We start from the raw sequence: 23,607 nt of genomic DNA, 5'->3' as shown, positions 1-23,607 counted from the left end.
ATATGTAAACTAAAATTGGTAAACAAACGGAAAAATGAACTATGTAACATATACTTCAAAGAGTACATGGAAATGAAATATAAGGAAGAAGGTGCTAGGACAGAGAAAGAAGAAGCTTACCCAAAAATTGCAAAAAGAGCAAATCCAAGTTATAAATTGGGAGAGGTTTGAATTGATTTCTCTTGAAATTCGAGGATAGTAGCCGGGAAGTGGGATTGTTAATTGTGGGAGGTAGGACTTAGGAGATGAAGTGTGTGGGAACAAACTAACCACCATTATGCTTAGATCCTTTGGGCTAAAAGCCCTCTAGTGACTAAAAGGATGACAAGTCAATTCAGATTCGACCCTAGTTCAATCTAGTCCGAGGTATAAAAATTCAACTAGTATTTGAGTGCGGGCGTTATTCCGGGTTGGTATTGTTTTCCGAACTTGATATGCATTTTTTTCTATTTCCATTAATATATATTAAGAAAAACTCAATATTGAAAAGGTACATATATAATAATGTGGATACTTAAAGCATGATTAAAATTTGGTTTAGATGGTCATTGTATCATGTACAATAGCAAAAGATCATGGGTTCAAATTATTTGTATAGATTTGATTATGACTTCGTTTAAAAAAATCTGACTTCGCATAGAAGGAGGAGCATAGCAGGATGCTATAGAAAATCTGACATATTCGATCCGACTCTCAACTCCCATTAGGATTTTGATGTGATTATCCAAATTAAAATTCAACTAGTTTTTAAGCCCGGGCTATGCTCTGCTAAGGAAAATTTTCATTTATTAGTGTTGTACTTTAAAATGATAACACTAAATACAACTTGTTCTAGTGGTTAAAACTTTGGTATGTGAACTTGAGGTCACGGGATCGAAACAACTATGTAATTTCTAATTTTTTTTTTAAGGAAAAATTGATGACAATAATCCCACCTTTGAATGATCTTCTTAAAACAGTCCCACCTATTGATTAAGGGGGAGTTTGGTTCATGAAGGGGAAAGGGAAAGGAAGAAAGAGAAACAAGGAGAAAGGAAAAGAAAACTCTTTCTTAAAGAATGTTGTTTGGTTTGAAAACTCATCTTCCTCCTCCCACTATTTTTCCTCACATTCTTCCCCTATCTCTCCCAAGTACTACCACCACCACCACAACCCCCACCCCTCACCGCCGCCACGCCCTCTCACTGCCACTCATAACGCCTCCCTCTTACTACCGCACAACACTCCCACCGCCACCTCACACCGCCACCTCACCGTCGCCCGTCACAATCCCCCCCTTCCTTGTTTTCCTTCTCTACCACCATTAAAGACCATATTTGAGGTTTTAAAGGTCAAATTCGACCATAAAAATTTCAGATCTGAAGTTTTTATGGCCGAATTTGACCATCTAAAGCCATAATCAATTATTAGAGTTGGGTTTTTAAGTTGGATTTTGCGGGGTTGTTGTTACGTTTGGCGCCAACGTTCTTCCTCCCTCCCCTCTTCCACGGCAGCTGTGGGTTGAATGAGGTTTTTTCGAGTGGGATTTGGTGGTTTTCAAGGGGTGGGGGTGGCTAACCGGGTGGTGGTTATTTTCGGGCGGTGGTTTTCAAGGGGTGGGGGTGGCTAACCGGGTGGTTAGATGGTTGGGGGAATGTTTTTCGGTTGGTTCAGATGACGTGTGGTGGTTCTGGTGGCGAGGGTGGTGAGTTCAGGTGGCGATGTGGTGGTGAGGGTGGTGAGTTCAGGTGGTGGTGTAGTGGTTCTGTTGGCAAGGATGGTGAGTTCAGTTGGTGGTGTGGTGGTCAATGATTGGTCAAGGTAACCATGAAGTAGAGGAGAGAAAGGGTAAGTGAAACCCTAGGGGGTGTGGGAATGGATGTAGAGGACTTTGGGGGAAAGGAGGGGGTAAAGAGAATGATTAAAATGAACAAACAAACATCAAGTAAGGGAATCAAGAGCTTTGTTTCCCTTACCCTTTCATAAATCCCCCCAACCAAACACCCCCTAACTTAATATAATCCCACCTATGACCTTATCTTCTTATATTGGTCTAGGTTAATTAACTTGTAACCCGATGAAACCGGTAAACAATAGCCATTTCACACTTTCTCTCTCTTAGCACACTAATTTCCTTAACAAATTTAAAAGCATTAATTTCTTTTTTCAAAACTCCCAGTTTCCAGTTTCCCTTCCCCAATAATTTACTCGGTCCTTCAAAAAAAAAATCAACTCAATTAGAGAACTTTTGGAATTTATCATCAATTATGAGATTCCCATCATCCAAAATAATATTTTTTTCTCACTTGGGCACTTCCAAAATCTTGAAAGTCAAAGTTAGGATTTTTTTAATGGTTTTTGTAGGAGGACAGAGAAGACGAGTTTTGGGAAGAATAATAATGAAGCAGGATGAACATCTAACTTAATTCCAATTGCAAAAGAAGAAACCGCACTTCTTGGTAAATTCAAGCAATCATCTCAAATCTCAATTCAAGACTTTGGCTTTCATCCTGTTAGTAAGATATAACAAAATACAAAGATGAATAAATGAGACAAACTTCCTAACTTATGAAATTATATTCACATCATGCAGTTTATATACCAATATACCATTGTTTGCCAAATAATGATCATAATCACATAAATATACTACCGAGATTTAGGGGTTTTCAGGGTGAAAATTGGAAGAAAAAAATAAAGAAGAAGAAGACAACTTTATTTAACAGAACTGAAAGTACCCAGATTAAGATACATCCACTATCAAAGAGAATCAAAGCATAAATCAGGATTTTTTGATGATTTGAGAACCTAACAATTGCATTATGAGAATAGTTTGTAATAGCGAATTGAATGAAGGAGAGATATGAAAGTAGAGATTGGAAGAAAAAAGATAATAGCATTTAGGGGGTTTCAGGATGAAAATTAGAAGAAAAAAAGAAGAAAGCAATTTTGTTTAACAGAATTGGAAGTATCCAGATTGAGATACAAATACTTGATCACTATCAAAGATAAGCATTTAATGCACAAAAAGAAAGTTAACACTTGCCAACCATCATAGATAACGATGATAGCATTCACCTAAGATAACATTCATTTAACATATTAGATACTGAAAGATAAGTACTCGAAATTTTTAACGTAGCAATTAATAACTAAGCATTCACCTAAGACTAGTTGGTCTTTTTTAATTCAAATTACAATCACCTTAAATTTAATGATTTCTTTATCCAAGTTTTTCTAACTGCTGTTTGATCCTTTATATTCATGGAAATTATTGCCATATTTTTTTGTTAACATTTGACAAAGCTGGTAATCTAGTATGATAGAGTTGACATAGAGGGGAGCATAAAGGAAGAGGAAAGAAACGAAGCAAAAAAAGGGAGAAGAAGGGCTTCTTAAAAGGGAGTAGGGGAGTAAGAGGGAAAATATGTTATTTAGTATTGTTTAGTATCAATTGAGAGATTTTACTTGTAATTGCAAGTCACCAATAGGTAAAGGACTAGTATAAGAAGATAAGGCTCGAAGGTGAGATTATATTGAGTTAATCAAAATGTGGGACTGTTTTAAGAAGATCGTCTAAAGGTGGGATGATTCCCATCGATTTTTCCTTTTTTTTATTGTATATGGATTACATGAACTAACACTCCCTTAGGAAAAATGCCACATGACACCGTTTTTTGTTTAGGAACGTTTTTTAATATATTTATATAGATTTTATTATGTTAATTTATGTTGTGTGGGGTAATATGTACACAATGTATAATTAATTTGCTTTTCACTATATCATTACTATAAAGTATTATAGTTTTAGTTAGTTTATGGGTATCATTGACGTCATTTTTTGCAACCTTATTAACAGACTATTAAATAAACCTCAAAACTAAAAATTAATAGGAGTGATCGTTAATCAATGATAATCTTTACTTGATAAATTATGGACTTCATCACAAAATATTGCTTTTCCTTATATATAAAATGATTAGTTAGAACATTTGGTAAGGATTAAAAGTCATAATCAAGAAGAGGTCAGGTCGGAGTAGGAGCTGGATTATACTAGTCGGATGTGGGAGTCAGAGGCAAAATGAAATTCCGATTACTAGTAGGGTCAATGTCGGATTATGCGTAATCCGATGCGGTTCCTGCTAAATCCGGTCTGAATCATGCCTGTTGCCATTTCTATTATTAATACTACGAATCTTTTGACCTACAAATACTACCACATATGTGAGGATCATTATTGCAAGGTCACAGGTACAGTTCGCAATAATCTGGATATACCATGTATCTTAATTGGTAAAATTTTGTGGAGGTGCTATTCAAGAGTTGGAGCAAATTCCCTTTTCATATATGCACATAGTTGCTTTCTAACACAAAAAAAAAAATATATCCAACACCAGAAAAATAGCAAAGTATATCTTTGAAATCTTATGGAAAAAATTACTACGTCAGAACGAAGTTGATATATGCAACAAGGGCTTAATAATAAGTATCTAAGATTATGCAACAAGGGCTCATAATAAGCATCTAAGATTAAAGTTTGGTGTTGAAGTGGCTAGATTTGGTGGCGGTGTCAGGGAGAAAAAGGCGGCACAAGGGGGTCTCATTTTTTCCCTAGGGGCAGCAAGGTAACGATGGCTAAGAAACGACATTATTAATACTTAATTATTACTTGATGTTTGATGTGCCTACTTTTAGTTTTTTTTATAGTTGAATTACTACGTAGGTAATGTATTTGTATTAGAATATATTTTATGTTTGTTAGTATTTAAAAGATGTATATGATGTCTTCTAGAATGGTTGAGACATTCAACAAATTCAGATAATAGTTTCTTCTTCATTCTCTATATTTTCCTTTCCTCGCTCTAACTTTCTGACCATGGAACTTTTCATGGTATCAGAGCTCGAGGTTAGCTCTTGATTCTTTCGCTCATTTTGCTCGATTAATCGAGCTTTGTTCATCTTCTTGTTGAAGTTTTATCTTAATTTCTTGAATTTCGTTTCGCATTTCTAAAAGTTCATATTGAGTTTTGGAATTTCGTTTGGATTCTTAGTTTTAATTCAGAATTTTGTTATTTGTGGATTTTCGCTTGATTGAGTTTCAATTTTTAAAGTTTATCTTCATATTTGCTTCAAAGTTGCGGAATCATCTTCGATTCTTCGATTCTTCACAGTTTTCAATTTGCTACGAGTTTTTGAGTCAATTCTCTTTGACTTGAACTGCAACAGGACCAAGGGAAATAAGAAACATATTCAATTATATATTTCATACATAAAAAAGATTGTTTGCCTTTACACACTTGTATAGGCAAAGCCTTCGAATAACCAGAAAATGAGTCAATATTAGAAGCAAGTTGTATGCACGCGAATTTGTGAATAGTGTAAACATGAGAGTTATCTCCAAAAGAAGATTCTTGGTGCTTATGAGCTTGAAACACCTTCATAAATTCCTTAAAAGCGTACACCATTGAAGGATCTAGAGTGCTACACAAGCAGATTTAGTATTGCTAGATACACCAATTTCAAGAAGGGAATTGCGAAGCAATCTAGATTTTGAGCCATTAACGGAAACATTTGCAGCAAACTTCGGTTGATTCTTGCCTTTAGTAGAATACCATTCTGGACATCATATTAACTTGAAACATTGATCAATTGATAGACCCTTCAGTTTACAGTGTTCACACTATTTGTTAGACTTAAACTTCTTGAAATCATTTCTTCGAAAACTCAAAGAAGAATAAGGCCTTAAAGCACCATATTTTGAAGCCATAAGAGCACTCGTTTTAGTAAATATATGTCAATTTTTGTCCAGCCTCTTAATTTGTTGCAAAACATGATAAGTCTTATTAATAGATTAAACAAGTAATTAAATAGATTAAACTTATCACTATATATATTCAGAGAGGTGATTCATTCTCTTCTTAATATTGATCTTAGGCAGTTGACGAATTCTAAATTTGAAATAGACAATTTCTTATAAGACCAACTGTAAAGTCAAAGCTAGCTAAATTGAGGACTTGATAAACCTTAAAGGTTTGCACATGGGAGTTAGCCCATCAAATGTTTTTGCCTTGGAAGAGTATCACTAGTTTATACCACATCTATAACAGGTGGGTAGCTATTCAAATTAAAAAATCAATGATGTTGATCCATAGAATATTCACTAATTTATATTGGACAATGCATGCACAGTGCACCAAGTTCATAGTGAGTTGTGTGCACTTGGCCTAAATGACATGATACGAAGAATAAAACGCAAAAGGAAGCATAGGAGTAACATGGATTAAATAACAAATAGTATGCTGAAATTTAGGAGCTAACTTCTCCTCCACTAAAACAAAAGATTAGTTTCCTTTGACAATTATTTTGCCTTTTTTAATTGTTCCTTTTGGTAAATTTTTTTTCTCTTTTCGAAATATCTCAAGATTTGAAGCAAATGCCCTATTATTTTGCCCTTAATTCATCAACAAATTTTACTTTTAAGAAAAAAAATAAGGTGATGACGAAAAAAATTAAAACAAGTCTTTTTTTCTTATTCTACTTTACTCAATGCGTGAAACCACTCCAGTCACTAGCCCTGCCTTCGGCATCCCCCTCCTTGCGGTTAAGGTAACGACTTTGGGCATGACCAGCTCCCATAGTATGATGGGCGTTGTGTACAAGGCCCGGGAACGAATTCACCGCCGTATGGCTGACCGGCGATTACCGGCGATTTCAGTTTCATGCAGGCGAGTAATTAAATTTAAATAGCATATTGCTTCGGTAAAAAGAATACATAGTTCACAAGTAAATCATTTAATAAAAAAGAACAAAGGACATAATGGATAAAAATGTAAAAAAAAAAACATACTCAGTCACATTAAAATAATATATTATCTAGGTAAAAAGAACATATAGTTTAAAATTATCTCATTTCATCAAAAGAACATACGTCATATGGAAAAAAAAAAAGAGAAAAAGAACATACCTAATTACATTAACGAACATATTTTTGAGGTAAAAGAACACATAGTTCAAAATCATCTGATTTTAGAAAAGAACATAGGTCATCATGAAATATATAGTAAACGAACATAGCTAATTATATCAAAATAATATATTATCTAGGTAATAATCCAAATTTTGTTTCTTTCCCCATTATCTCGAGATTTGAAGTATTTTTACTATGTTCAACTATAACCTATTTCTTACCGTTGACATGTTTTAAGAAAAAACATGTCTAATCTATAAAAGAGCATGTTTAATTTATAAAAGAACATACAATTTAAATTGAAAGAACATACTTTCTCGGTAAAAAGAACATGTGTAATTATAAACGTATATGACCGTATAAAAACAAATTCAAAATTATCTTATTTACAAAAAAAGTGTTTCATAATAAATAAACATATGATAAAAGAAAAAAGAATTTACAATAAAGATTTAGATTTTTTTTTGAGGGGCAATAAAGATTTAGATATTAATAATCCCTTCACGTTATTTACTATGATTTATGAAGATATAAGTATTATATTTAAAAAAAATTAAATCCAATACATCTCCACTAATACTCCACATGCCAGCCGTAATTTAATGAGGTACCAATTTTTCATTTTTTTAAATAATATTTTACACAACAATTCCTCCAAAATTTGCAAGTTCCATTTTGTTCGTGATTATTTACGTTTTTGGGCGGGTTAATGCTCTATGTGGTCTCGAGAGTCGAGACCATCTAATTATTTGCGATCAAATGACAAATAAAAGTACGAAGAAATCAAACCTATACTAATTATCCGAACCTACACCAATTATTTGCACATAAAACTATAAAAAAATACAATTTTAAGTTTACACTACAATAAAATAACAAAACCTAGGAGTGAGAGGCGCGACGACTTTTCCGCGGTGGGCGTGGCAGGTGCCGTGATTAATTATATAGAACATGAGTTTCAAATGATTTGTTTCATACACTCTACCCCGCCATCAAACAAAATAAAAAGCCTCATCGGACTACAACTAGTGTAATTTTACCTGCCAAAATTATATATCTTAATTTATTTAGGATTGACTATTGTATTTTCGTATAATCATGTTATCGTCATATGTTTCAAATATAAATATAATTTCCTATTTCCTTATTTTGTTTGGATTGCTAATATAATTAGGATTGACTACGTGTAATCCTTGTATATATAGATGAATTTCTAACTCTTCCAATCTAGTAATTACAGAAACTATAGCATTAATATCTAAAAATCCAAAAAAATTTAAAAAAAATCAATGGAAGTTCAATGGAGCAGAAAGAGAAAATCAAGAGGTAAAAGTCGACCAAGAAGAAGAAAGACAAAAGCGAAACCATTTGTCAACATCACATTGCCACATCTTCCTGAAGAAATTATTCAACAAATATTCAATAAATTACCTCTCAAATCCCTTGCTCGTTGCAAGTTAACTTGCAAGATTTGGAATTCTTTAATCTCGGATTCTCAATTCATGCATGACACTCTTAAATGTGTGCTAGGCGGTAATAATTATCACTTAATCTTCCTCTCGAATTCAAAACCCTAAAGTTTTATATTTAATCATCATCATCTCATAAACAATAATGAAGTAGTGATTAGACAAACTCATAATCCTTCTTCAAAACTAATTAGCCAACCTATAATCATTGGCTCAAGCAATGGTTTGGTAGCCTTACGATATGATTATTGAAGTTATATTTCGTGGAACCCTTTGACAGGAAACTGTATTATTATCTTTGGAGATTGGCTCAATATCTTGACGATCTTGAAGATTTAAAAGTTGGACTTTGTTATGATGCATCTTGTAATGAATACAGCACGGTAGTAGCTTATGATCATTTTGTTGTGTCGTAAACTTTAAGGATGGTACGTGTAGTTCAAATTATTCACCTAAACTTCTTGCCAAAGCAGTAGGGAAGATTGTATGTGGTGTCCCACATTGGATGAATACGAAGAGATTAGAGAGGAGAATTATTTACTTCGATTTGAAAGAGATGAAATTTAAGGGCATCGAATGGCCAAATCGCGCTAATACCAATGAATTATTCGGTTTGGCAGTTATGGATGGACAATGTCAACTTGGTATAGTTCTTTGCCATATTCCTTCTTTATCTTTGGAGATTTGGGTGATGGAAAAGTATATGAATTTTGGATCATGGACTAAGATGTTTATAGTTTCGTACCAGAATAGTGTAACAAGTATAGGTTTATCGGATATGGATGTGTTGGGATGCATGCTAACTACGAAAATTTTGATTAATACGAGATCTGAATGATTATGGGTCGGGCATGGGATCTTCAACAGAAAAATTTAAGGCGAATTTATTTGAAACCCACCCCACATTATTCTGTTATACCATATCTGAGCCTTGTCTAACTTCATTACTACCTATACCAAAAAAAAAAAGGAGAAAAGAAGAAAAAGACGAACAAGAGAAATAAGAATTAAAGATTTGTCATATAGTGATTGTATAAACGATAATTTTATACTCTATCATAATGTTATAGTTAATTGGATAGAGCTATCAATAATATGCATGAATAAAGTATTGTTTTAATTTGTTAATTATTAGTTTAAGATTTGAAATAAATTAAAGGAGTTCAATGGATTTTTATTGGCTTCTCTAGACTACTACAATGTATGGACAGTGCACCCTGGTGCACAGTGAGCTGTGTGCACTTGGCCTAAACGACATGATGCGAAGAATAAAATGGAAAGGGAAGATTAGTAGTAACATGGATTAAATAACCAATAGTACGCTGCAATTTATGAGCAAACTTCTCCCCCCACCAAAACAAAAGATTAGTTTCATTTAACAATTATTTTGGCTTTTTTAATTGTTCCTTTTGGTAAATTTGTTTTCTCTCTCCAAAATATCTAAAGATTTGAAGCAAAGACCCTAATATTTTGCCCTCCATCAACATATTTTACTTGTAAGTAAAAAAAATAAGGTGATGACGAAAAAAATTAAAACAACAAATAGCATATTATTTAGGTAAGAAGAATACATAGTTCAAAAGTACAACATTTAATAAAAAAGAACATAGGACATACTCCCTCTATATCCTAAAGATTTTCCATCTTTCTCTTTAAGTGCGTTTCCAAAAGATCTCTCTTCTTATATGTTCCTTTTTTGGGAATTTTTTTCCCCTTTATACCCCTCTCATGTCCCTATCATATGGTTCAGTATTACATTTTTAATTCAATTTTACTCCATTTCTCTCTCATACTTTAACCCCTTTTTATTTGTTTATTATCTTAACCCCTTTCTCTCTCCTACTTTACACACCCCACACCCCGACAAAGATAGATCCTCCTTGGTATCTGTACGAACAGTAACAAGGAACATCTTTAGGAAACGGAGGGAGTAATGGATAAAGATGTAAAAGAACATACTCAATCACATTAAAATAATATATTATCTAGGTACAAAGAACATATAGTTTAAAATTATCTCATTTCATCAAAGAACATATATCGTAGTGGAAAAAAAAGAGAAAAATAACATACCTAATTACATTACAGAACATCTTTTTGAGGTAAAAGAACACATAGTTCAAAATCATCTCATTTTAGAAAAAGAACATAGGTCATAATGAAAAAAAAAGTAAACGAACATAGCTAATTATATCAAAATAATATGTTGTCTAGGTAATAATCCAAATTTTGTTTCTTTCCCCATTATCTCGAGATTTGAAGTAATTTTTACTATGTTCAACTATAATCTATTCCTTGTAATTGACATATTTTAAGAAAAAAACATGTCTAACTTATAAAAGAGCATGTATAATTTATAAAAAAATATACAATTTATATTAAAAGAACATACTTTCTCGGTAAAAAGAACATGTCCAATTTATAAAAGTATGTGACCGTAATATAACAAATCCAAAATTATCTTATGTTACAAAAAAAAAAGTTTCATAATAAATAAATATATTATAAAAGAAAAAAGAATTTAAAATAAAGATTTTGATATTAATAATCGCTTCACGTTATCTGCTATGATTTAGGAAGATATAAGTATTATATTTTTAAAAAAATTAAATCCAATACATCTCCACTAATACTCCACATGCCAGCGGTAAGTTAGTGAGGTAGCAATTTTTCATTTTTTTAAATTCTGTTTTACACAACAATTCCTCCAAATTTTGCAAGTTTCGTTTTGTTTGTGATTGTTTGCGTTTTTGGGCGGGAGCATAATGTTGTATGTGGTGTCGATACCATCTACTTATTTGCGGTAGAATTGCAAATAAAAGTACTAAGAAATCAAACCTAAACTAATTATCCAAACCTAAACCCATTATTCACACAAAAAAAAACTAAAACTACACAAAAATTCAATTTTAGTTTATACTACAATAAAAATAACAAAAAGGAGGCGCGACGACTTTTTCGCGGTAAGAGTGGCGGCTGCCGGTGATTAATTATATAAAACATGAGTTTCAAATGATCAGTTTCATACACTCTACCCCAATTAGTGTAATTTTAGCTACCAAAATTATATATCTTAATTATATTTGAATTCCTAATTTATTTAGGATTGACTATTGTATTTTCTTATAATCATGTTATCCTCATATGTTTCAAATATAAATATATTTTCCTATTTCCTTATTATTTTTGGGTTGCTAATTTAATTAGGATTGACTACGTGTAATCATTTTATATATAGATAAATTTCTAACTCTCCAGTCCAGTAATTACATAATATGGATAAGAATTAGAACATCAAGACGTAAAAATCGACACAAAAAGAAGAAAAGAAAAAGTGAAGCCACTGTCAACACCACATTGCAGGAACTTCCTGAAGAAATTATTCAATAGATATTTAATAAAGTACCTCTCAAATCTCTTGCTTGTTTCAAGTTAACATGCAAGACTTAGGATTCTTTAATCTCGAATTCTCAATTCATGCACGACACTCTTAAACGTGTGTTTGGAGGTAATAATTATGACTTAATCTTCCTCCAATTGAAAATCCTAAAGTTTTATATGCGGCCTTTAATCAGCATCATCTCATAAAAATGATGAATTTGTGATTAGATAAACTCATAATCCTCCTTCAAAACTAATTAGACAACCTATATTCATTGACACATGCAAATGTTTGGTAGCCTTACTATTTGATTATCGAAGATATATTTCGTGGAACCCTTTGACGGGAAACTATAGTACTATCTTTGGAGACCGGATCACTATCTTGAAGATTTAAAATTTTGACTTCGTTATGATGCATCTTGCGATGAATACACCACGGTAGTAGCTTATGATCAATTTGTTGAGGTCGTAAACTTTAAGGATGGTACGTGTAGTTCAAATTATTCACCTAAACTTATTGCCGAAGAAGTGGAAGATTGTATATGGTGTCCTACATTGGATGAATACGAAGAGATGAAAGAAGGGAATTATTTACTTTGATTTGAAAGCGAAGAAAGTTAAGGTAATTGAATTGTCAAATCGGCTAATACCAATGAATTATTCGGTTTGGCAGCTTTGGATGGACAATGTCAACTTGGTATAATTCTTTGTCATATTCTTTCTTTATCTTTGAAAACTTGGGTGATGGAAAAGTATATGAATTTTGGATCAAGGGCTAAGCTGTTTATAATTCTATATTAGAATAGTGTAACAAGTATAGGTTTATCGGATATGGATGTGTTGGAATGCATGCCAACTACGGAAATATTTTGATTAATATGAGATTTGAATGATTATGGGCATGTGATCTTCAACAGGAAAGTTTAAGGCGAATTTATTTGAAGCCCACTCCACATTATTATGTTATTACTACATTTGAGCCTAGTGTCACGTACCGACTCTTCCATAGTCGATATACGTGGCCTACTTGCTTCACAATCCCGTTAGAAGGCAAGTCATCAAGGCACCCGACTGCTTGGCGTAGCTAGCTTAGCTAAACTAAGTGTGCCACGAAAATTGCTAAGTATGGAAAAGATGGCTACGAAGTAAGTAAACAAGGAAGGGTTTAAGAAAAAGCTCATAAATTGCTTGAGAGAAATTACAAGTATTGGATGATATGTACAAATGAATGGGGATGTCTATTTATAAGTCTCCATCTTCCTTTCCCTAAATTCTAGAAAGTTCTCCACCTCCTCAATTGGAGGGTTTTACATACATGCTGCCCTAGAATAATCTAGACACTCTACAATACATATGTACATCAAGGAAGACTCTAGATAGATTCTAGAAGTACCTTAGCCTAGGAGCTTACCTGCAAGACCTTGCTAGGTCTTTCTAGAAGCTTCCGGTGCACCATCGAGAATACCCATACATGACCATGACCTATTTTTGGGCCTCAAATTGAAAATCTAGCTCGACATTATCTTCATTGGCCCAAAATATGGCGGACCCCAAATTTGAGTCCATTTGGAGCTCGTTTGGCCCACTAGAAGCCTTGTGGCCTTTTAAGCTTCCGTTGGGCTAGCGCAGGGTGCCCGACCCACTACCGCAGCCCATCAAACGTTGTGGGGGCGTGGAACGCCATTTGTGACACTAGTCTAACTTCATTGCCTACTATACCAAAAAAAAAGGAGAAAAGAAGAAAAAAGATGAACAAGAGAAAGAAGAATTGAAGATTTGTCATATAGTGATTATATAGATGGCAATTTTATACTCTATCATAAGGTTATAGTTAATTGGATATATTACATATATATAGTTATCAATAATATGCATAATAAAGTACTGATTTAGTTTGTTAATTATTAGTTTAAGATTTGAAACAAAGGAGTTAATGGATTTGTATTGGCTTCTATAGACTACTACGACAATGCATGGACAGTGCACCCAAGTGCACAATGAGCTGTGTGCACTTGGCCTAAACAAGATGATGCGAAGAATAAAACGCAAAGGGAAGATTAGTAGTAATATGGATTAAATAATCAATAGTATGCTGAAATTTAGGAGCTAACTTCTCCACCAAAACAGAAGATTAGTTTCCTTTAACAATTATTTTGCCTATTTTAATTATTTCTTTTGGTAAATTTGTTTTCTCTCTCCAAAATATCTTAAGATTTGAAGCAAAGACCCTAATATATTGCTCTCCATCAACAAATTTTACTTGTAAGTAAAAAAAAAAATAAGGTGATGACGAAAAAAATTAGGGATATTTCTTTAGGTACCCCTAAGGTTTGACGTAATTTTCAAATTACCCCTCACATTTGGAGAATTCCTCAAATACCCTTCAACTTTGTGTTTGGGCTCAAAATACCCATATCATACCCCGAAATTCAAGTGCATTAATTTCCTAAGGTAGCCTTGAAACTTAAACTTTGAACTTCAAAATTCAATAAGATTTTTTTGAGAATTAAGCCAAACCTCAAAGGTACCTTAGAAAATTTCCTAAACAAGCATTTATTATTATTATTTTACTTTACTCGATAGTCTCGAGACCACATAGAGCATGATGCTCCCGCCCAAAAACGCAAACAATCACAAACAAAACGCACGTTGCAAATGTTGGAGAAATTTTCGTGTAAAACGGATTTTTTTAAAAAAAAGAAAAACTGCTACTTCACTAAATTACGCCTGGCATGTGGAGTATTTAGTGGAGATGTATTAGATTTAATTTTTTAAAAATATAATACTTATATTTTCCTAAATCATACTCCTTCCGTTTCCTAAAGATCTTCGTTGTTACTGTTACTGTTTTTACAGATACCAAGGAAGATCCATCTGTGTGGGGTGTGAGGTGGGTAAAGTAGGAGAGAGAAAGAGGTTAAGATAAATAAACAAATAAAAAAGGGTTAAAGTAGGAGAGAGAGTAAAATTGAATTAATAATGTAATGGTGGACCATATGATAGGGACATGAGAGGGTAAAAAGGGGAAAAAATTTCCAAATAGGGAATAAAGTAAAAGAGGAAAGATCTTTTGAAAACGCACTTAAACGGAAAGTGGGAAAATCTTTAGGAAACAGAAGGAGTAGCAGATAATGTGGAGAGATTATTAGTATCTAAATCTTTATTTTAAATTCTTTGTTCTTTTATCATATGTTTATTTATTATGAAACATTTTTTCAATAAAATAAGATAATTTTTAATTTGTTTTTTTACGGCCATATACTTTTATAAATTAAACATGTTCTTTTTACTGAGAAAGTATGTTCTTTACATTTAAATTATATGTTCTTTTATAAATTAGACATGTTGTTTCTTAAAACATAGATCAATTATAACAAATAGATTATAGTCGAACATAGTAAAAATACTTCAAATCTCGAGATAATCCGGAAAGAAAGAAAATTTGATTTTTACCTAGACAATATATTATTTTGATGTAATTAGCTATGTTCTTTAACTTTGTTTTACATTATGACCTATGTTCATTTTGTAAAATGAGATGATTTTGAACTATGTGTTCTTTTACCTAAAAAATATGTTCTTTTTAATGTTATTAGATATGTTATTTGTTTTTTTTTTTCCATTATGACGTTTTTTTTTTTTATATGAAATGAGATAATTTTAAACTATATGTTCTATTTTAATGTGATTGAATATGTTCTTTTACATTTTTATCGATTATGTCCTATGTTCTTTTTTATTAAATGATATACTTTTGAACTATGTATTCTTTTTACCTGACTAATATGCTAATTAAATTTAATTAATGTTCTTTTATGACCTATGTCACACATCGAGTAAAGTTAAAAAAAAAAATACTTGATTTAATTATTTTCATCATTAACGTATTTATTTTTTTACTTACAAGTAAACTCGGTTGATGGAGGGCAAAATATTGGGGTCTTTGCTTTAAATCTTGAGATATTTTAGAGATAGAAAACAAATTTACCATAAGAAACAATTAAAATAGGCAAAATAATTATTAAAGGAAACTAATCTTCTATTTTGGTGGTGGAGGAAAAGTTAGCTTCTAAATTTCAGTGTACTATTGGTTCTTTACTATATGGGCCTGTTCTCCCCAGCTTATTTTCAGTTAAGTTCAGTTCAGTTCAGTTCAATTTCAGTTCAGCTCAATTCAGTTCAGATCAGTTCAGTTCAGTTCAGATCAGTTCAGTTCAGCTCAGTTCAGTTCAGCTCAGCTTTTGACAATACTTTTACTCTCACATATTACTATTCATTTCAGTTCAATTCAGTTCAGTCCAACTGTTTATGCCGAAGAGAATAGACCCTATGTTACTACTAATCTTCTCTTTTGCGTTTTATTCTTCACATCATGTCGTTCAGGCCAGGTGCACATAGCTCGCGCACTATCCACCTGGGTCACTGGGTGTCTGGGTGCACTGTTCATGCATTGCTTATTTTGTTCGTTTGAAAAATCAATCAAACCCTGTTTATAAAATTCAGTTCCCGCTTTCAATGTCTCCTGCTTGTTTTCTTTAACTCGCTAATCGCAATGCACACTAAGTGTTTGATGAATCTCCCCACTGAGAAAATTTCCGGGATTCTCTACTGTACTTTCTGTTTCGTCATCTACTAGTGTATATGAGACAAAAATTGGCAAATTTGACCCTGTTTGTTTGTGTAGGTTTAGGTAGTATAACTGGTGCAAGATTACTCTCATAAAATTTTAGGAATGTGGAAGATCATAATTTTAACTTGGTTAACTTTTCGGTTTCCCATTTGCCTAGATTTCATGAATGCTTAATCTTTTTCTGAGTCTGTGCAAAATGGTGCATTTTCTGGGATGAGTGGAAAAGATCTTCTACGAGATTTTAGTGGGTGGTTACTGTTTTCTTTTGGGAGCAAGATAAATTGGATGGCATTCCAAGGCACTACAGATAAATTGGAGATTAAGTTATATTTTGAATAAGCAACAAAGAACTATGAGCTTCCCCATAACATATGGGTACCTTACAAACTTCATGATAAACTTATTTCTTTTGGCGTAATATTATGATTTACTGGGGTAATCTCAAAAGTTGAACAGGGATAAAGAATAGAATTTTCTAAGGTGTAGAATTATATTATGTGTAATATTTATATTTCTAAGATGGGTTTGTCTTGATCACATATGGGGGATGTTATGAGGTCCAGCCGTCCAGGTAGTGGGTTTTGCAATCTTGCTTAAGTTAAAGTGTGACAGTACCTTGTTAAATTATTGACAATCTGATATGCACCTTATATTTATTGTTAATCAGGATATGCAGCATATGATCTGAATATGGCTATTGTCACGGCTGTTGGCTATCTCTTAGGGACTTCATTGTGAAAGCTAACCTTGATATTGATTCTGCTGCTGGAGGATAAGGTAGTATTTTTACTAGTATCTTTGATCAATCCTATGATTTGGAACATTTACTTGTGTCCAATTGATCTATTTGATGGTCATGCTAGCATGTTTCGAAGCATTCCACAATCACGTGCTATCAAATGTTTCAAATGGATTCCCTTATTATCAGATGGTATCTTTGTGTTATGTTGATTCTTGGCCGCTTCTTATTTTCCAGACGAAAACTGGTTGTGCCACATAAATTATTACTATGCTTGGGTAAGACATGCATGTTCCCTGTAGACGTTATTGAATTATAATAAGAGTATAAGAGAGGGTTTCTCAACGAGTGTAAGAACTGTTTGATCTTTGTGCCATCCAAAAAGTAACTGATATGTTTTATGGAGACATATGAAGCATGGCTTCCAATTTCATGGGTCTTTGCAGTCAAAAAATTTATGTAATTAAACTTATTGTCTTATTGAAAGACTATATTTAAGTCTGAAATGCGCAATGTCCACTGACCTTCTGTCAAACATCATATTAGGAATGTAAGACTATAAGGTTCTCGTATAAGATGGTTGCACATCATATTGGAAGTTGGAACAAAACATATATGTTATTGAAAGGGAACCAGATAGTGTCTTTCATCATCCTCCTGGACATGCACACAGACCATTTTTATAGTTTTCTGTCAAAGGATTGGGTACTCTCATGGATCTTTAGGATACTTATACCTAAGACATGCATAACCACCAAATTATGACAATATAGAATATACGTGTCACAGTTTGACCCTTACCCCCCTAATGCAACAAACTTTATTTAATAGCAGTTGCATTTGTAGAAGAAATGTATAATTGGTCGTAAGAAATGACTCAGAGTTGAAGAAAGTGCATAGAAACAGAGTCTTCAATGAACATGGCTTTCTGGTGGAGATGTTAACCGTCAATGGTTTTTCCTAAGCATTTCTCAAAGAGAGAACTTCAAGAATAAGATTTCTCCTTGTATGCAATGTGTGGCAAAAAAATCACCAAACAGCAGCAGAAGACACAGACTCACAGAGAGATTATAGGTTTTAACTGCATATCATTCTCTCCCTCTTCATGCTGAAGTCACATTGATGATAAAATTTATAGAAGTTTGCGCTCAACGGAAGGTTCAGAGGCACCGATATTAGATGGCCAGAATGATGTTCCCCACTCCCTCCCCACTTGAAGGTGTGGAACACTATCAGACTTGATGATTAGGAAGGATTTGAGTTTTTCACAACTGGCAGATTGTCAGCTAGATTGCAGTTTCATCACTGTAGTTTCCAAAGTTAATAATCTTTCAAATGCGAAAATAATTAGGCTAAATGCTGTAGTATGTTAATAATCAATTCCTAAGGCGTTGATTGGGAGGCTTAGGAAAGTGGCTGATGATGCTGTTAGCACTTAGCACTGTGCAGTCATGTATTACTCCTGGTAGGCACATTTCTGAAGGTGTTTGTTAGAAGTGGATCTTAAGAAGGCATGACACTATTAAATGAAGGATGTTCTGTTTGAGTCGGGAAAATTTCATAAATTTGTTGCTTGTATCGACTTGTCTTCCAGTTTCATACTCCTTTGATAGATGGCATCCTTTCTAAATCTTTTGCTTTACAACAGGGCCTTAAATGAGGAGATCCTATGTCGTCTTTGTTCTTTCCTCTGGTATGGACTATTAAGTAGGTGCTTTGATATCACTCAGAGAGAGCCAAAGTACATCCTAAATCCTAAATGTGATAACTTAAACATCACCCACTCAATATATGTTAGCTGACGATGTTTCTGGAAGTTCATTTTGTCTAGCCAGGTAGCTTATATGGATAACCGTGTGTATTGAGTAGGATTTTGATACTGTTAGGCAAGAGATTTTTATTCATCACAATTTTCAAGGTGGCCTTTTATCTAATATCTTGGAGTCCCATTGGCTCCCTTGAAGCCTTTTATACTTAGTGGAAACTTTGATATACTTGTTGCAAAGGCTGAAACTTCTTTCTGCAAGATTGCTCTCATATCCTGGTAGACTACAGTAGTTCATCAAACTATCCTGTTCAGTCTCCGCACTTACTGGCTTAGTTCTTTGTCACTAAGAAAGTCTTGAAAGAAATTGGGATATAGTAGAGCTTTTGGCATGTTTATCTGGTGTTCTAGAAAATTAGGGATATATATGAGTAGAACAGAGGAGTTGTAAGCAAAGCTCTTGTAGATTTTCTCTTGTGAATACACATTGCAATTGGGTGTATATAGTGTGCAAAGAAGCAGGACTTGGAACTTATGTCCACTGCAGAGCCATGTAACGTGAAAAAGATATTTGATTGTAGAAGTCTGGTATGTCAGCATGCAATTTTGCAGACATGGATGAAAATAAGAAAGTTCACTATAACGAATTTCTACAACTGTTTAGAAGAGAGTATATACAATGTGTTGGGATAATTATATGCTACAATCAAGTTTTTTTTTTTTTTTTTTTTGACGGGACTTATATAATACAATCAAGTTATCCCTTCAAGCTTGTTGGTCTTCTGGTCATGACTCATGCATGCAGAAAATGGTTACCAAAAATTGATATCGTATTAGGCTGTTAACTGTGATCTGTGGTTCTTTGTGTAAAGCGGAATGGGAGTAAGCAGCATTTGATTGTTCTAAGTTCTTAGTCTGCCATAATTGTGGTCAATATACAGAAGATTGTAGTTACCAAAGATGATTATCGTATTGCGCTATTCAGTGTGATCCTCTGTGGTTCTTGGCATTTGATGGTTCACAGGTTCTTATTTTGCCATAATTGGGGTCAATATACTGTATCATTTAATACTTATTGGAGAGACCATTTTCTGAAACAAAATTGAGAGAAAGCACATAAGGAACAGCATAGGCCTCCTGTATAATATCCTGTTTAGAGCTGCTTCTAAGTGTACAACTGAAATTATAAGGCAAAATTTAGCCATTGGTTGATATTTTTCTTGTACAAGCTGTTCCTTTTCTGTACAAGCTTTCTAGAAGGTGAACAGCGTTAATGTCAAATGCAGTTTCAAAGTGAAGTCAGTAGTGGTAACTGAGAATCGAATTTTATTACTGGGGATGGTAATACCCTGCCATTGTGTTTTTGGGTGATCAGTTAAATTTTTCATTATGATAGAGGGTTCAGCAAATTAAAAGAAAGAATTTCAAAGAAACCGCCCAAATCTGTTGTAACATGACAGTGTACTTGTGGATGGGCTTCGTGTTCACCTTTATGCTTTGCATTTCAATTTCATTTGGTGGTAATCATTGTTTTCTATGTTACTAAGCCAACCATGCACACTATCATATACATGTACATTATTCATGTATAAATCATTGTGCTTCACTTACTCTAAAAATCTCCAACCTGTTGATTCCTTAATCTGGTCACATAAATGCTATGAGGATGCATGGTACATTTTACCTGTCAGAGTCTTAAATTGCTTCTAGTTCCTTTTGTTTAAGTACCCTGCTGCTATTTTTCAACAAATAAGTAGAGGAAGTGCCATTTGTTCTGCACTAGAATTATCTCTTACAGTACTGTAGACTTTATGGAGATTATTTGATTCCGTAATCTGCATTATTGTCAGGAATAGCTAACGTTATTGGTTTAGTCTTGTTGCTCCTAAATTAGCAATCAGAGAACAAATTATGCAGATGCCATTGCTAATAGGAGTGGCAATTACTTTAGGTTCTCCCATCTGCAATCTCTAATCCTTGTAACAGAAGCATCAAGCATGTCAATTTCAATATTGACATCCATGCATTGGTTGGCACTTGGTTTCTTATATAACAACTCAAAACAGAGGAAAGATGGAGATGTCGAGAGCAAATTGTATCATTTGAAACAATCAGTCCAGTTTATTTCTTAGTGAAAAATTACCAATGCTCTCTTGTAGCTAAATGTAGTACCTAACTAGCACAATGGGTGCGGAACACAATTGGCAACTTAGCATTGTCAAAGGAGTTCAGAAGTGTATCAATATATTAATACGCAGGTCTCAGGATGTAGTTTTTTTTTTATTGGGGGGGGGGGGGGCTGCGAATTATGTAACACTCGCTTGTAGAGTTGCATTTTCGTGGACGAATTCAGGCCAGATTTCTCTTTGTAAAACATACTCTCAATCTCTGCAGCTCCATTTGTTTGCAAGATTTGCTCATCATGCATTTTTATCTTTTTAACTCCAATGCAATTACAGTTGTCATCTTTAAAAGTAGTAGTATAGTGAAAAGAAGAGTAAGGGTTATGCATAATCATGATGTTTGTTTGACTTTATATTCAAGGCTTATTACCCCAAATGACTAATTGAAATGCTATATTTCTGCAGATAAGACATAAGATCAAGCCATCAAGGTAAAAATGAATCAGCTTCAGCATTGTCAATGATTCATGTTTTGAAGCAAGCACATGATTACATGATTACAAGGTACGCTTCCTCTTGACTTATCGAGTAATAGCTAGTAGATCGGTAATTTTTCTAAGTGATTAACACTGTGTGTTGGGGAACCATTTCCTGCACTAATATATGCTGCCATTCCCTTCACATATTTACCTTGCTGGATTCCTGATTGTTTCTTTTCTAGGCCTTTTTTTATTGATTACATATAGCATAAAAATGATTATGGCCCTTATGTTTTCACTTTTTACTATCTCAACTTCTCAAGCACAGTGGAAAGGAATCATATAATTCTTTTTTATTTCAATTTGTCCCAAGCATTTTTACTTTCCTTTGTAAAGCATTATGTAGGGTTAATTATAACCCTTTACGACTTAATTTTTCCAGCCATCCTAATTGTTTTAGTGATCTCAGATTCAGATGGGTCCTTGGTTTTTTTTGAGTTAGATTCTTGTGCATTTAAGTGGAGGTACACATAAGCTGCTTTTCTATGGGTAAAGTCGTGCACGTCTAATAAATTGGTGGAGTGAATTGTGGTTTTAGAAATTACTCAATCAGCTTATTCCTACCACAAAAGCCAGCAAACTTTCATTTGAATAGTCTAAAATTCGTCTAATTTAGCTTGTTTCTTTCTGATGGAAGATTCAGAAAAAGGATGCCAGTTAACTGTTAATGCCGCCGTTTGTGTGCGTATTGTGATTTAGGCAGGCATTTGAGGATTAGCTCTTCAAGCTGTGTCATAAACAGGAAATGATGCTAAAGCATCAAAATAATGTGTGAGTGAATAAGTTGAGAAAAAGGTTAACAAGTTTACAATCAGACAATAAAATTTAATATCTGAAGCAAACACTTAAGCTTTATAAAAGATTGTTGGGTTATGCTTAAAAAGTTGCAAATAAGTGAAACCCCTGTATATATTGTGATTATATATACTCTTTAATTGGATAGGGCATAAGGATCCCATGATTGGATCTGTTTATGTATAGGAGTTCTTCCTGTATACTTCTAAAGCTGGAAGTACAAATTTGGCCCAACTTGGCTTGGCGTTAGCATACCCGGGCGATGTGCCACGCTTGAGCTCGATTTTTAGAGAAGTTGACACGAGGATGGCGCTACTCGACTCGTCTGTTAGTTGGCTTGTTATTACTATGGTATGCTGTGACTATGTCGTAGGCCATCCGTCAGCAGCCAGTGCAACAAGTATCTAGATGCTAAAGAGGAGGGTTTTTCAAATGAAGATTTCTATTTGTTTAATTGTTTGGAGAAACAGTGAAAACCCTATTTTAACGTGCGTCTTTGACAACATTTTGTCAAATATCTACTTTCTCTTAAGGCTTATAAGTATGAAAAGCATACCCAAAGAACCCCCTGATTTGTCATTAGTGAACGGTGGTTAAAAAAGACTGATGAATGTGTGTTATTTGTTGGGGGTTGTTTGACTATGAAAGCTGTATATTTTACCTAATGTGGTATCTTGTTTGAATTGAGGAAAAAGGGGTCAAAGAAATATAGTGAGTAGCGACTTAATTTGCTTAGAGTTTTCAACATAAAGCTAGATCTCAATTTGTTAAAACATTTCATAAAGCTGTAAAGCTTCTAAGAGACTGTACACTTAAGGTTCTAAAATCATGTGAATGCAACCAAGTTTTGATATTGCTTAGAGTTGATCTTTTTTCTTGTGAGCAGGTTAAGATTTTTCTGTGTCTGATCCTTAGGGTGGAGACATGGAGTAGCTATACTGTAGAAAAATGTCAGTCTTGATAGATCCATTGGCTAAATATGATGTACTTCATGTCTTTTGATTTATTGTCACATTATTAACTCAAATAATACTACCTTAGTTATAGGTTTTCTCTCCGTTTAATTTTGTTGATACAACACTTTTTGCACAAGTTTTTAGAGAAGGAAAAAAGTATAGAGAATAAAGTAGGTGGGTAAATATAGGGCGTAATTCGAGAGATAAAGTAGAGATTTAAAGATCATAGAAAAGGGTATGTTGGAACTAAATTGAAATGCC

General features: G+C 33.6%; 1 long non-coding RNA gene across 1 annotated transcript; it reads left to right on the top strand.

Annotated features, from left to right (window-relative positions):
- The first annotated feature begins 14,971 nt into the window (after positions 1 to 14,971).
- Positions 14,972 to 23,243, top strand: LOC104908555 (uncharacterized). The gene is made up of 3 exons (XR_002038720.3): positions 14,972 to 17,206; positions 21,522 to 21,620; positions 22,577 to 23,243. It is a non-coding gene; the product is annotated as an uncharacterized LOC104908555 (long non-coding RNA).
- The last annotated feature ends 364 nt before the right edge of the window (positions 23,244 to 23,607 follow it).

This window comes from Beta vulgaris, chromosome 7 (genome assembly GCF_026745355.1).
Source record: "Beta vulgaris subsp. vulgaris cultivar EL10 chromosome 7, EL10.2, whole genome shotgun sequence".
Lineage (NCBI taxonomy): Eukaryota > Viridiplantae > Streptophyta > Magnoliopsida > Caryophyllales > Amaranthaceae > Beta > Beta vulgaris.
The sequence above is the reverse complement of the archived record's forward strand: the minus strand, read 5'-3'. Positions and strand labels throughout refer to the sequence as shown.